Below are 14,298 nucleotides of genomic sequence, written 5' to 3' on the forward strand. Positions count from 1 at the left end.
CAACGCTACAATTTAGCCATGCAGAGACAAGCAACTTGTCTTCTTCAGAGACGGAGTTAGTACCCCTCACTGATCTCTTGACATTGGTTGGATAAGTAAGAGGCAAGGGAGGAGAGTCATCTAGGGTCATATGAGAGTTTCCAGTAAGAAGGTTGGTGTAGTATTGGCTTTATGAGTCCATATCTTGACTTTCCATATCTAAAAGATTCACACACAATATATATGAAATGAAAAGATAAGACTATATTGTTTAGCAGGCTACCTAATTGACATGTTTAAATTAGTTTATAGTTTATAACATGAACAGCAGACGACCATTTTATCATTTTCATGTTACTCCAACAGGTGACATATAACTATATAAGTATAATAAGGACCTATATCATTTTCATTTTCATATAATATGTTTATAAATTTGTAATTTTGGCCCATTTGTTTAATGTAAAGTGGTTTTAAAAACTATCTTTTGATGTCCGGTGTATAAATGTGGAAACTATATGAAGTTAGTTGCTATTTATTGATATTTTCCTGTAGTAAGTTTTGGATTAGTTGAAAGGTGCTTACTTGTCTTACAATTTACCAAGGATTCAGGGAATAAAGTGGAAGAGTGCAAGCTAAAAGTGGTATATCTACTTACAACTTACAAGTCCATGAACTTCATATACTGGTAAGTTAAGAAAACTTTAGTGACAGTATATTTACACATAATCATACAAGGTTCGGTTCAGTTTCAGTTAAAGTCGAGCAACGAAGACACATTAACCATAACTGAATTCACATATATTTACACTCAAGTCACAAGCATAATGAAATAATTCAACAAACATACTCATTCTTCATAATGCAATAATACAACAAACAGAATCATACTTCATGGCATGATAGTCAACAATGTTTGGTTTAGTTAACTCTTGGTTACTTTAAAGCTCAGGCATATGCAGTTGCAGCATGAATTCAAATTTGGTAAAATACAAACATATAAGATTCGGTTCAGTTTCGGTTAAAGTCGAGTAACGAAATCACATTAAGCATAACCATAACTGAACAGTCATTTCGGTTGGTAGCGATTTGGTTTGGTTCGGTTTTACATATCAACGGTTCGGTTTTGGTTTATAATTATCAAAAACCATTACTAACGGTTTGATTCACGATTAATATATCAAACACCTGGTGGGCATCAAAGTATTATGCTATATATAATTTTCAGTGGACAACATTGCCCTATACAAAACCCTAGAAATTGTACTATAGGGCTTGCATCGAATTGGGAATATATAAACCAAGAATACGAATTAATTACAAAGGATATATGAAACTCAAGATGAATTACCCGTGAATGAAGACATTTTTTTGAGAGAGTGGACCGTTTGATCGATCACTGGCCAAAGAACGAAGGTGTGAATTCGATTAACACTATCCCATTTGGTGAAGTCCTATCAGAAGACAATTTGGTGAGGTAATGTAAAAAGATTGAGGTGGAGAAGATAAAAGAGAGGAGATAGGCGGGAAAGACGAGCGGGAGTTGGAAATAGGGGAAAGCTTTCTTGTTCCTAAATATGGGGTCAAGTTTGGTATTTTCTTAAATTTTAGAAATGGGGTAAAGGGATAGAGAATAGGATGGAGTAGCTTTTTAACTAATTTTCTTAAATTATAAGGATGGGGATGAGTTTAAGGGATGGGATAGGAATGCTCTTAGTGTGGTTTACTTGAGTGTTAATGTATCAAGGACTCAAGAAACAACTTGTCATATACATATTCTATTATTCATCAGCCATTCCATAAAATTAAATCAAATCTTCATTTACCATTTGATAGAAGTGGGTTCATTTTAAAAACATTTAAAAACAAGCAACTGGAGCATTGTTATGTTTCCTATATAGTTATGTTTTTTATACCCAACACAATACTTTTCTCACTTTATTATTATTATTTTTTTTATAATTATAGCACATTTTAAACAAGTGATGCCTAATGGTGATAAAACTAATGATAATTCTATAATTTACACAAAATTTTGTGACCAAGTGTACTTTGAAAATTGTAAGGCCACAATCATATATAGGAAAGTGTACTATAAAACATGTGAATCCAAACTAATTGAACAACAATGTTGTTGATAACAAGATAAAACACACCACAGAATCTTGCCACGTGGCAGAAATCTCATCCAAAAAACACACTATTTCCACAAGCCTCTCTCCTCATTCATTCATTCATAGTTTGATACTCACCCTTAATTCTCTCCAACCACCACCACCACCACCACCATGGCAGCAGCAGCCACCGCCTCCCTGACCGGTACCATCCTCCGCCGCCCACTCACCACCACCACCACCACCAGCAAACCATCCAGTCTGTTCAACCTGAAACCCAACTCCGGCAGATTGACAATGATGGCCGACACCCACCACAAGATTACACTCATCACCCCAGATGGAAAGAAGGAGATCACATGCCCTCCTGATACCTATGTTCTTGACCATGCAGAGGAAGAGCATGGTCTTGACTTACCTTACTCATGCAGGGCTGGTTCATGTTCTTCATGTGCTGGCAAAATTATCTCCGGGACCGTTGACCAGTCTGATGGAGGCTTCCTTGATGATGACCAGATTAATGAAGGGTGGGTGCTCACTTGTGTGGCTTTTCCCAGAAGTGATCTTGTCATTGAGACTCACAAGGAGGAGGAGCTTGTTGGTTAAGTTAGTTTTTAGTAACATTTATAATTATTATTATTATTATTATATTGTTTTCATTAATAAGTTTTGGATTGAAAAAAAAAATAATAATAATAAGTTTGATGATGTGCTACTTAATTATAAAGATGTATAATGTTTTTACACTAAACATCACTACTTTATTTACATGCGTTGAGTTTTGTTATGATTTAATATCATATGTGTATGTATGTATGTATGTTTGTTTGTTGGTTTGGAGTAGTGGGAATGAAAGCTAGTCATGTCTAACCAGGGCCATCTTTGAGGCATGACAGGGTAGTCGACGGCTACATGCCCGACACCCCGCTAGGTTTGAAAATTTTTTTTTCAAAAAAAAAATATATATGTATTTTATAAAAAAAACATGTGAATAATCAATGTTTCAACACAATTACATAACCATTAGCTTCGTCTAGTCTTATTTGAGACAATTTTAAGCTTATTTTTATACAAAAGTTTTTTACACAACTTAAATCATAATCAAATAAGCTCATTTATAATTAAATTGTTTAAACCCAATAAAATGTTTCTTTTACTTAAGGCCCCAAAAAAAGTTCACCTTTGGCTCAAATTTTTTTTCGTCTTTCAGAGCCAGCCCTGTGTCTGACTTCGTCTAAGTTTGAGCTTGGCTCGTGAAACAGTTTTTCAAGCGCGAGCTAGCTTGGTTCCGAATCTGCTCGCTTGTTATTTAATGTTTATTTTATTACTCTATTTTATCCTTAACCTTAAAATGATGTAGAAATGCAAAAACGAGGCGTTGAAATAATTTCCTATCGCTAATTAAGAAACTTGCAAAAATAATGCATTTAATTTTTAATTTTTTTTAACAGTAAGAAAATATAGGTAAACTACACAATCAACATCTAAGAAAACTTAGTCAACATCATGTTGATGATCTTAAAGATCACATAAACTTGAATGCTCCACACCACAACCAACAAACCTATTAACACAATATATTGAGTAGAAGAAAGAATGGCTTACAACAAGCTAATAGTTTTCTACATCAAACAAACTATTCATATGCAAACGTACATAAACTAAAAGCTTTATGAAAATTGATGTTTGTATTGAATGGGAAGCAGAAGTAGGTGGCATAAAGAATGTGGTAGTTAGGAGAAGTAAAATATGGTGTGTAGAGTAATTCATATGATAGATTTTTTTTTCAAACCCAATTTATGAGTGAAACTGATTCAATCAATAAAGCCTAATTAAACCTAAAATGTAATAAAACTCAATGATGCATAAACATATAGGTTTCATTCAGATCCAATCAATTTAAAACTAATTCAACTAACATACGAAATTACCTATTTGGAATGACGAAGTGGTGAAGAGAAAAACGGGACAATTGTTGGGGGCATCAAAAGTGAGAACATATTTAGGTTTTTACTATAAGTTATCTATAGGGAATGAATTTGAGAAGTGATTTTGATGGTTTTCTCAAATTTTGTCATGAATTACATGGATATGATTACTATTTACATATAACCCTAAAATCATCATAGACTAATAAATACATTTTACACAAAATCTTGCACTAGTGTATGAACAAAACGATGATTTTTTTTATTTCAGATGGTTTGTGTAATACCCCCGTTTTAAGCAGAATAAGTCCGGGTGATACGTATAGATTGCTCATAAGCTCATAACACTATTAAAGTGACAATAGTTATATTTATTTCATTTCATAAGTAACAACTACAAATATCGTTAATAAATAGAAACATAAAACACTTCATACAATAACAAATTATTCTTTATTTAAATAGCCTAAGGTCGACTAATGATATTTGTCTTTAACACTTCATCGGTTTAACCTGTAGCACGTTGAAAATAATATACTTTTGTCAACATTTAAGTTGGTGAGAATTCATAAGTTTAAAATACATATGTAATACAAAAGTCGTTCGATTCACATGTCCCATGCAATAATACCGATCATAGCGTAAACGATAACAAGTATGTAAATAACGCCCCACTCTCCCGACCAAAGTTGCAGAACCGGGGGAATAATAACCACCATTTAGTCTAACCGAGACACAACATAGGGGGGTGCAAGTAAATCCCGTCGAACCCTCCCACTTTGATGTTTGATGTTTGATGTTTAATATTTGATGTACCAGTCATAAAGCGATAAACACGTTGCACAACATACACGTGTGATAATCATAAACGATATGAAAAGATAATATTAACATGTTCGACACAAGCACGAATCGGTTTGAAACTTGATAACATAACCATCGATGAAAAACTAGTGACATGATTCCCCAAAAAATATAATAAAGAATTTAAAATGGGGTTATGAAAATTCACTTGCTAAGGTAAGTGAGTTGAAAACGAAACTAAGCGTATAAGCGAGTTGAACCGGACAAGTTCGGTTCAGCGAGCGGTCCTAGAAAATAAATTCTAGATTCAAAATGATGGAAATGAAATAAAATATCAAGACGGCGATAGGTTCTGCTCCACTGTCTTCTAAGGCTTTAATTTATTTCTTCATGGCCTCTCTTCACTTTGCATCCTGCAATGCTTGACTAAAAAAATTTGGGTTTTCAATTGAACTAATGGCTGTTAGAAACGCCTTATTTGATTTTGAATTTTTTTTCTCAAAGAAACATAATTAGACAAAGGGTGTACCATCGATGACCTCTGATTGTTGATCGGTAGAGAATGATCTATGGATGGGGGAATATTAGTAATAGGGATGTGATCCTCCCACACCACCCCCACATGCCTATACGGCTCGTATAGGCCTATACGGCCGTATAGGGTACACATGCCTGACAAGGGGACAAAAAAACAGCTTTTTGCAGCCTATACGACCGTATAGGCCTATACAACCGTATAGGCATTAAATGTCTCGTATTGCATTAAGACAAAACCATAAAAGCTATGCGGTCGTATAGGGCTATACTACCGTATAGAAAATAAAAGCTATACGGTCGTATAGGGCTATACGACCGTTTAGAAAACATTTGCAAAAACATTCAGACTGCCTTAATCGCTGCCGGAAACGATTTAAAAAAAAACCTCAAATTTTGGGGTGCATTTTTATTTTAATGTATGTTGACTAGATGTTAAAATAACCTCAATTTTATTATATCAATCAATCAATCATGCCCAGTAAAATCCCACTGACAGCAAAGCTATAAGTAGGGTCTGGGGAGGGTGGGATGTAGGCACACCGTACCTCTATCCAAAGGAATAAAGAGGTGGCTTCCAGAGAGACCATCGGCTCTAAGTACATGTGTATGAAGCAAAATAAAGGAAATCAAAGTTTAACAGTTATATAAAAACTACTACTAATTATAATATTATTAATAATAAGATCACAGTTTAACAGCTATATAAAAGCTAATAATAATTATAATAATAATAATAATATATGTAAGGGAAATACCATTATGGTATGTGACCTAAATAAGTTAAGTCTAAGCCCTAAGGTATTCAATTCTCTCTAAAAATCCATAACTTTAATTCTACTTCTCCACGAATTCCTATCCTCAACCATGTCCTCGGAGAGGTTTAGATCTATCAAATCATGCCTAATCCTCTCATCCCAAGTCAATTTCGGTCGTCCTCTACCCCTCCTCCCCTCTATAGTAATGTTTTCTACGGATCTAACAGGATTCGTCGTCTGTCTTCTCTTTACATGCCCAAACCATCTCAATCTCCACTCTCTTATCTTGTCTGCTATGTTCGCCACCCCTAATCTCTCGCGAAACACAACGTTTCTTATTCGGTCTAGCCTTGTGTGCCCACACATCCAACGTAGCATTCTCATTTCTGCTACCTCCATCTTCCGCACTTGTGCCTTCTTGATGGCCCAACAATCTGTTCCATATAGCATTGCAGGTCTAACTGCCACCCTATAGAATTTTCCCTTTAGTTTAGTCGGGAAACTCTTGTCGCACAATATACCTGTGGCTGCTTTCCATCTACACCATCCTACCTGAACTCGGTGGGTCACATCACTGTCTAATTCCCCATCGCTCTGTACAAATGATCCTAAATACTTGAACTTCGTTACCTGCGGGACCACCTGCCCTTCAATTGTGATCTGTGCGTCTTCATTGTCGTTTATCCCACCAAAATCACAGTGGAGGTACTCCGTCTTAGATCGGCTAATCTTTAAACCTTTTGTCTCTAAGGTTGTTCGCCACTCCTCAAGACTCATGTTTAGATCTTGTTTTTTCTCAGCAAGTAACTCAATTTTATTATATGTAAGCAACAAATATGCCTAGACAGTCTTGAGTTTTTGACAAGCTAAGTTTGAGCTCAACATTTAAACCCGTTAAGATAAATGAACCAAATACGACCCGTATAAATCACATATATTGTATATATGGTCATCATTTTTTTTTAAAAAAAAGAGTCTATAAACGAGCCAAATACGACCCGTATAAATCACATATATTGTATATATGGTTATATTTTTTTTTTAAAAGTGTCTATACGGCCGTATAGGCCTATACGACCCGTATAGGCTTATACGAGGCACAATAAATGATGGCAGACAACCACTTACACGATTCAGGTCCTATACGAGCCGTATAGGACAAAAAATGGTGTATGAGGATCCATGGTGGTGTGGGAGGATCCCATGCCTTAGTAATATAGTCGTCGAGATGCTTAGGATGTATTCTTGTTCTAGCTTCTTTTATAAAGATTTTATTTCTACTGATGAAACATAGATATTACATCAATATAGCAGGTAGGCGGGCAACAAGCTGCGCCGCCACCCCTTTCTGAATTGCAAACCCTAACCTGCTAAAGACATACCCCTGCCCCTTTGGAGTCGACACATTGCTATGCACAACCTTTTGGACCCTGGTTAGAAAACGGATAGCTTCCGGTGCCAAGGAGCCAAATGTATCAAAAGCCAGAGGGACAAAAACATGTTGGTTCTCTTCGCAGGCTTTAGCATGTTTCTCCACCTTCTTCGTTTCAGCCCTTTTTATTGCTTGCCCGGCTACAAACCCATTATCCCTCAAACCAGCTAAGGGAGATACCCCTGTGAGGTCAACACAAGCGTGTTTTCCCCCGGCCCAACCAAAGACGAGCAAATCTGCCGGTCGTAGAGTGGATCTCCCTTCCGTGGGGTCTGTAAGGAAGTTTACGGGGGCTTCCTTTTTAGCTGATATCCCAGCTCGCCTTAAGATGTCCCAAAGAACGTCCCGCACCCAATCATGTCGGTATTTGAACCCAGGCATCTCCTTACAATGAACCGCATGCTCTCCGAATTTATCCAGGCAGGCCTTACGGCAGATCGGACATGTTTTCGATGGGTTGAGTAGGAAAATTTTCTGGTTGGGTTGTTCGTTTAGTTTCCGATGGAGCCTGATCCTCCGCCGATGAACGATGTTCACCTTTTGTTTGGGCCCCATTTTTAATAAACTCAGGCACAACACCAACACTTTCCTTGTTTTCCTAAACGACATGTTCATCTTGAGTGGCATTTGTAACGGGCTGATCATTTTCATTCTCATTTTATTCCAACAGTTGGGCTCTATCATATATGGGCATGACTTCATAAAAAACACATGTTCATTATTATTATCATCATATATATATATATATAGAGAGAGAGAGAGAGATAAAATTCAGATGTTGGTGCCACATTATGTTTTGGAGTCATGTATTTGTTAGTATATAAGGTATATTTATGGGAGAAAACTACATTATTGTTGGTTTGTATGATGGCTTTGGTGGTTTTTATTGTGTTTATTCTTATGATTTGCTCAAGTTCAATTCTCATTCAAGCCATTTGTTTGTTTCATTTTATAAATATTGGTGAGTTGCGAGCTCAAGTCACATTCAAGTCATTTGTTTGTTTTGTTCTTTAAATATTTTTATTGTGAGTTGCTTAACTTCAAGGCTCATTCAAGCCATTTGTTTGTTTTGTATTTTTTAATATTTTTACAACTGCTTCAAATTTTCAGCATTATATTGCGAATGAACTTTTTAGAATGTTTTATTTGAATTTTTTGTTTAAAATATGTTTTTTAAATATTTTATTTTACGAATTTATATTGAGTTTAGTCATCGTGCTGTAACAAACCTAACTAATATCAATCGAATACACTATATGCAATGCCCTAATTGATTTTTAGAATGTCTTCATTCCGCAATCTCATTTTGTTGTGGGGTATGTGGCTCGTGGTTTCTAAGACAATTCCTTGATCGACATAGAAATCAATCATACGATTAGATGTAAATTCTCTGTCGTTATCACATCTTACGGTTTTTAATATTTTTCTCAATTGTGTTTTCACAAATTTATGAAAAACAATCAAACAATTTCCCGCCTCATGTTTGCGTTTGAGAAGAAAAACCCACACTGCCCTACTGAAATCATCGGCAATGGTTAAATAATACCTTGCCCCCGAAAAAGGTGAATAATATACCCCTCTAACATCATAATGTATCAAATCAAAACAATTAGTAGTTTTAGTGGTACTAACCTGAAATGACAATCTTGTGTGTTTAGCTTTTAAACAAGATCACATATGTTGTTTCTAGACTTATGAGAAAAGGGTTTAAGGAATTTAACATCTGCGAGTTTGTCATCTAAAACGTGTCCTAGTCTTTTATGCCACAAATAAACCGAACTCATCAAAGCCATCCTTCCATTATTCTCCATCTACATCTCCATATCATAAAGCCAATCATTGCGTCTACCCGTTCCAATCAACGTCTTGGAATTCAAGTCAATGCATGACACAAGAATCCGGGAAAAACATTACAACACAATGAAGGTCTTCAGCCAATTTACCAGCTAATAAAAGATCGCACTTGAATTTTGGAACGTGTAAAACCCCTTTTATTTTGGTTCCGTTCGGTAAAACACAATTCCCTTCAATAGCTATAACATCCCCATTAGGAATGGTGACAAAATGTTCATAAGCATTTTTAACTATGTCATTTAAAATGAAACTTTTGTATGTGATGTGCGATCAATGGCATCAATGATCCACTCTTCACCACGATCACTTTTACCTATTGTGTCCGCGCTTGGTTCGCTCTTGTTGTTTGTTGTCACACTTGCTCCTTAGAACATCTTCAAAAGTTGTTGATATTGATTGGGTGCCTAACTTTGTATGGGGCTTGGTTCAGCATCAACAAAGGCAGGCTCTAGTCGGGTGTCAAACCTAGTATAGGCTTATGTGGTTTCTGTTTCTTTTGTCATAGCGACGCCGTTTAGGTTTTAGGCCACCTGCTCTGGCACCATGAGCAAAACAATGATTTTTTTTAATTCGAACGATTGTGCAATACACAATTTACAAATATAAATAGCAAAAAGATTGTAACATGCTAGTCAAGAGGCTTAAAAAAAAAAGAAAACAAGATATAATTAAGGGAGTAAATACAAGAAAATATATTAATTTTATACAATTGAGAGGCCACAATCATATATAGTATAGTACACCCAAAGATCACATTCAATAAAAAAAACATTTAAACCAGACCAACTTGACAACGATGTTGATAGCAAAAGATACAACACACCACAAAATCCTGTCAAGTGGCACCAGAATCTAATCCATAGAACACACTACATATTTCCAGAAGCCTCACCTCTCATGCATATAGATTCATACTCATCACTCATCTCCAGTCACCACCACCATGGCAGCAGCAGCAACCACCGCCTCCCTCACCATCCTCCACCGCCCACTCACCATCACCACCAAACCATCCACTCTATTCAACCTGAAGCCCAACTCTGGCAGAGTGAGAATGATGGCCACTCACAAGGTGACACTCATCACACCAGATGGAAAGAAGGAGTTCACATGCCCTGATAATGCATACATTCTTGACCATGCAGAGGAAGAACTTGGTATTGACTTGCCTTACTCATGCAGGGCTGGTTCATGTTCTTCTTGTGCTGGCAAAATTGTATCAGGCAAAGTTGACCAGTCTGATGGAGGCTTCCTTGATGATGACCAGCTTGAAGAAGGCTGGGTGCTTACTTGTGTGGCTTATCCCCAAAGTGATGTTGTCATTGAGACACACAAGGAGGAGGAGCTTGTTGGTTAAGTTTAATGTTATTTATATGATTTCATTAAATATATAAGTTTGATGATGGATGTGTTACTTACAATTTATAAAGATGTAATAATGTCTTCACACTAAAAGTTCACTTCTTTGATTACATTTGTTGAGTTTTCTTGTGATTTAATATCATTCATATGTATGTTTGTTGGTATTTTAATTCGTGGCGGATCTAGAGTTGAAACAAAGTCGGATTTGAAGATGAAGTTTGGAGTAAGAGTGTAAACTAGTCATGTCTGGCCCGTGAATAGTTTATAAAGCTCGAGCTTGGTTCAGGACATGCTCGCTTGTTATTTAATAATTGTTTTATTAATTTATATTAGCATTATTAGGATTAGGAAGTACGCCATCATAAACTTTTTCGACCAAAATGCATATTTAAGTTATTTGAGTTTATCATGGTGAAGGCATTGCCTTAACATCTCTTTGAATCTAGTAAGAGATTCATGAAAGGCTTCACCCATGTGTTGATTTGAATGAGTTAATAGCCATTTGGACGTGACTAGCTTGTCTTGCTTATCGGATAATATTTCATCAAGAAATTTTTGTTGTGTTTATTTTAATGTGTGAAAGCTATCCAAAAACAAGGTTGCAAACTATTCTTTAGGTTTATCCTTTACTGAAAATGGAAATAACATAAATTGTATCGATACAAATGTAAAGCCTTGACTAGTGATGGTGCTCACGTGGGTGGCTTATCCCAAAAGTGATGTTGTCATTGAGATTCACGAGGAGCTCATTGGCTAAGTTTTTAACATTTATAGAGATGTCTTAGTACCTCCGTCTTATTATAAGTGTCATAGTTTGATTTTTAAGTCTTTCTTTTACAACATTGACCGTAAATATTTTTATTCATGTCATATAATACTTGATGAAAATTATATCAATGTAAAATACATTTAAAACCCAATCCATTCATATATTTTACATCAAGTATAATATAACACAAACAAAAATATTGTCGGTCAAAATAAAACACGAAAGACTTGAAAAATCAAAATAGGACAGTTATAACGAGACGGGGGAAGTACTTATTATGTATGTTTGTTTTTTTTTCATGGTGGGTCTAGAGATGAAACAATATTGGAGGAGTGTAAACGGGTCATGTCTGAGCGTGTTAAAGCTTGAGTTTGGCTCGTGAATAGTATTCAGGGTCGTCCCGAGAATTGTTAAAACATTTTTAGGCTGAATGCGAGAAAAAATTTAGGCCTCAAGTAAAAAAAATATTTTATTGAGTTTTAACAATTAAAATTTTAAATAAGCTTAAATGAATTAGGTAATTGCGTTTAAAACACTAAGAATGCATATTTTTTTCAACACGCACATAAAAAAAATTCAGGCCTACCGGGGTGATCGGCCAAAAGAGCCCCCACCCCACCACACACACAAAAAAATTTGGGCATGACTTGTCTTGCTTATCGGATAATATTCATCAATGAATTGTTGTTGCATTTCTTTCCATGTGTGAATACTATCTGATTAGAAACCATTCTTTTGCTTTGGGTCGGCACGTTATCGGGTCATGGGTTAACGGATAAGAGATTGGGTCGTCGGGTCATGCAGAATAGGGGTCAAATAGCTGATTTAGTGGAGAAGTTGGTTCATGACCCGACTTGAACCGTACTCGACTCATAACATCAAGATTATACCCAACAATGTTGGGTAAAAGAAATAGTCTGCCGGATCTTTAGGATAAAGTTTAGTTTATTGTTATTTTCTTATTCCCCACGTTGTTGCATGTATATGTAAGTCTATATATAGACTTCTTTGTTTTAGTTTGTAAACACACCTTCTTTGATATAATATACAGTAGCTTTCTTCTTTCTGCAATATTACATTCACATACATTACGAGTCAAGTGTTTGTAACTGTGTGTGTTTGTGGGGCCTGAACCAACAACATTATCAATAAGGTGATCATTGTACGGTTCATCATATGCAAAACCTCTAATCTAAATGATATTGGGATGCTGCGTGAGTCAAAAACTACATGTGATAATGATGCAAGATATCTCTTTATTTGAATTTAGATTTTTAATATCTTTTATTATTTTTATGTTTATCTAGTTTCCATGTTTATCTTTTCATGTCTAGCATAAATAGGATTGATTGTAAACGTTTTCATTAGTTTTTTTATTAAGTTTTAATATAAAGAACATTGTTCTTGTAACCCTTGATTCTGTTTATCGTCTTTGATTAATCATGAGTCTCTCGAGCCATTGATCGTTTCCAAAACTTCATCAGATAATCTTTAGAAAACCCAGCATGCATGCAGCAATATATCATATGCGCGAATCAACACATCAAGCATAACAAAGAAAAGAAAGTAACAAACTTTATTATCTTTTTCGAATTTTATACTTTCTTAAAAGAAAATAGAAAAATAACAATCATGGTGCTAAAATATGATTGCTATCTAAGTACCGATCAATTGTGTTCCTAGATACCTTAATTAGTAGTGGCAAATAGGATGTTGAACCACAAGGAGAGACTGGTTAGTGTTAAGCTTCAACGGACAAATTGACGTAAAATTAAACTAGTGAAATGCTTGTTAAGATCATTATGAGCTTTTAAAACATAAACAAAGTAATTAGTTAAAATTCAAATAAGTAAAAGTACGTGATCAGACCAAAGTTCAGGTTTAACACATTCAATGTTAATAATCTGACTTAGCATACTTTTCACTACATAGACATAACTTACTTTAACATATGTGTTGGATAATCATTAAACTCTTATATTAACAACTTTTTTATAATGGTTCAATACCGAATAGCTTATGCTGTGTGTGTGATGAGGGTTGACCCGCATCTATGTAGCTTCACTTCAGGACCGTCTTCGAGAATTGTTAAAATTATTTGGGTCAAAGACAAAAAGAAATTTTGGGTCTTAAGTAAAATTGGTTTTTGTTAGGTTTAAACAATTAAATTTTTAAATAGGCTTACTTGATTATGATTTAGGGCGCGCACAATAATTTTTTTTATAAAGCTAGGCTTAAATGAGTTGAGTAAATGGATTTAAATACTAAAAATATTTTTTTCTTTCATAAGGAAAAAAAAAGTTTCCGTGGCAGGGTGTTGAGTCAGTGTCGGTTGACCACCCTGCCCCTCATTGAGAGCCGGCCTTACTAGATACCTTATATGTACTATGATGTATAAACATTATATATATACAAAGTGATACTATTCTACACAACTTTCGGGTTAAGAAAAAGCATGCAATTAAAAATCAAAGATAAAAAATTCAAACACGTTAGAGCAATTCCAATTGTGTGACAATCGTCAATTTCAGGTTAACTCCGTTAACTCAACTCCGTCAATTCAAACTTAAGATCACTGAATCTATAACACACACTTCATTACATTTAAACTAGGGTTTAAATGACGCTTAACACTTACTACATGTATAGTCTTTCGGGATTTGCACCGAAACGCAAACGAGTTGACGCAAACGGTTGATGAATAAACGAAAAACGTCAAAACAGTAATTATGTGATAATTATGTGTTAGACTTATGTGTTATGT

The 14,298-nt window shown here is 35.3% G+C and overlaps 2 pseudogenes; both read left to right on the forward strand.

The window, feature by feature from the left end:
- Positions 1-2,232: 2,232 nt before the first annotated feature.
- Positions 2,233-2,757, forward strand: LOC143605085 (ferredoxin pseudogene; annotated as a pseudogene).
- Positions 2,758-10,346: 7,589 nt separating this feature from the next.
- Positions 10,347-10,760, forward strand: LOC143605088 (ferredoxin pseudogene; annotated as a pseudogene).
- Positions 10,761-14,298: the final 3,538 nt, after the last annotated feature.

Source organism: Bidens hawaiensis, unplaced genomic scaffold (genome assembly GCF_021521415.1).
Source record: "Bidens hawaiensis isolate Kalapana, Puna unplaced genomic scaffold, B.hawaiensis_p1.1 tig00067868_1, whole genome shotgun sequence".
NCBI classification, from domain to species: domain Eukaryota; kingdom Viridiplantae; phylum Streptophyta; class Magnoliopsida; order Asterales; family Asteraceae; genus Bidens; species Bidens hawaiensis.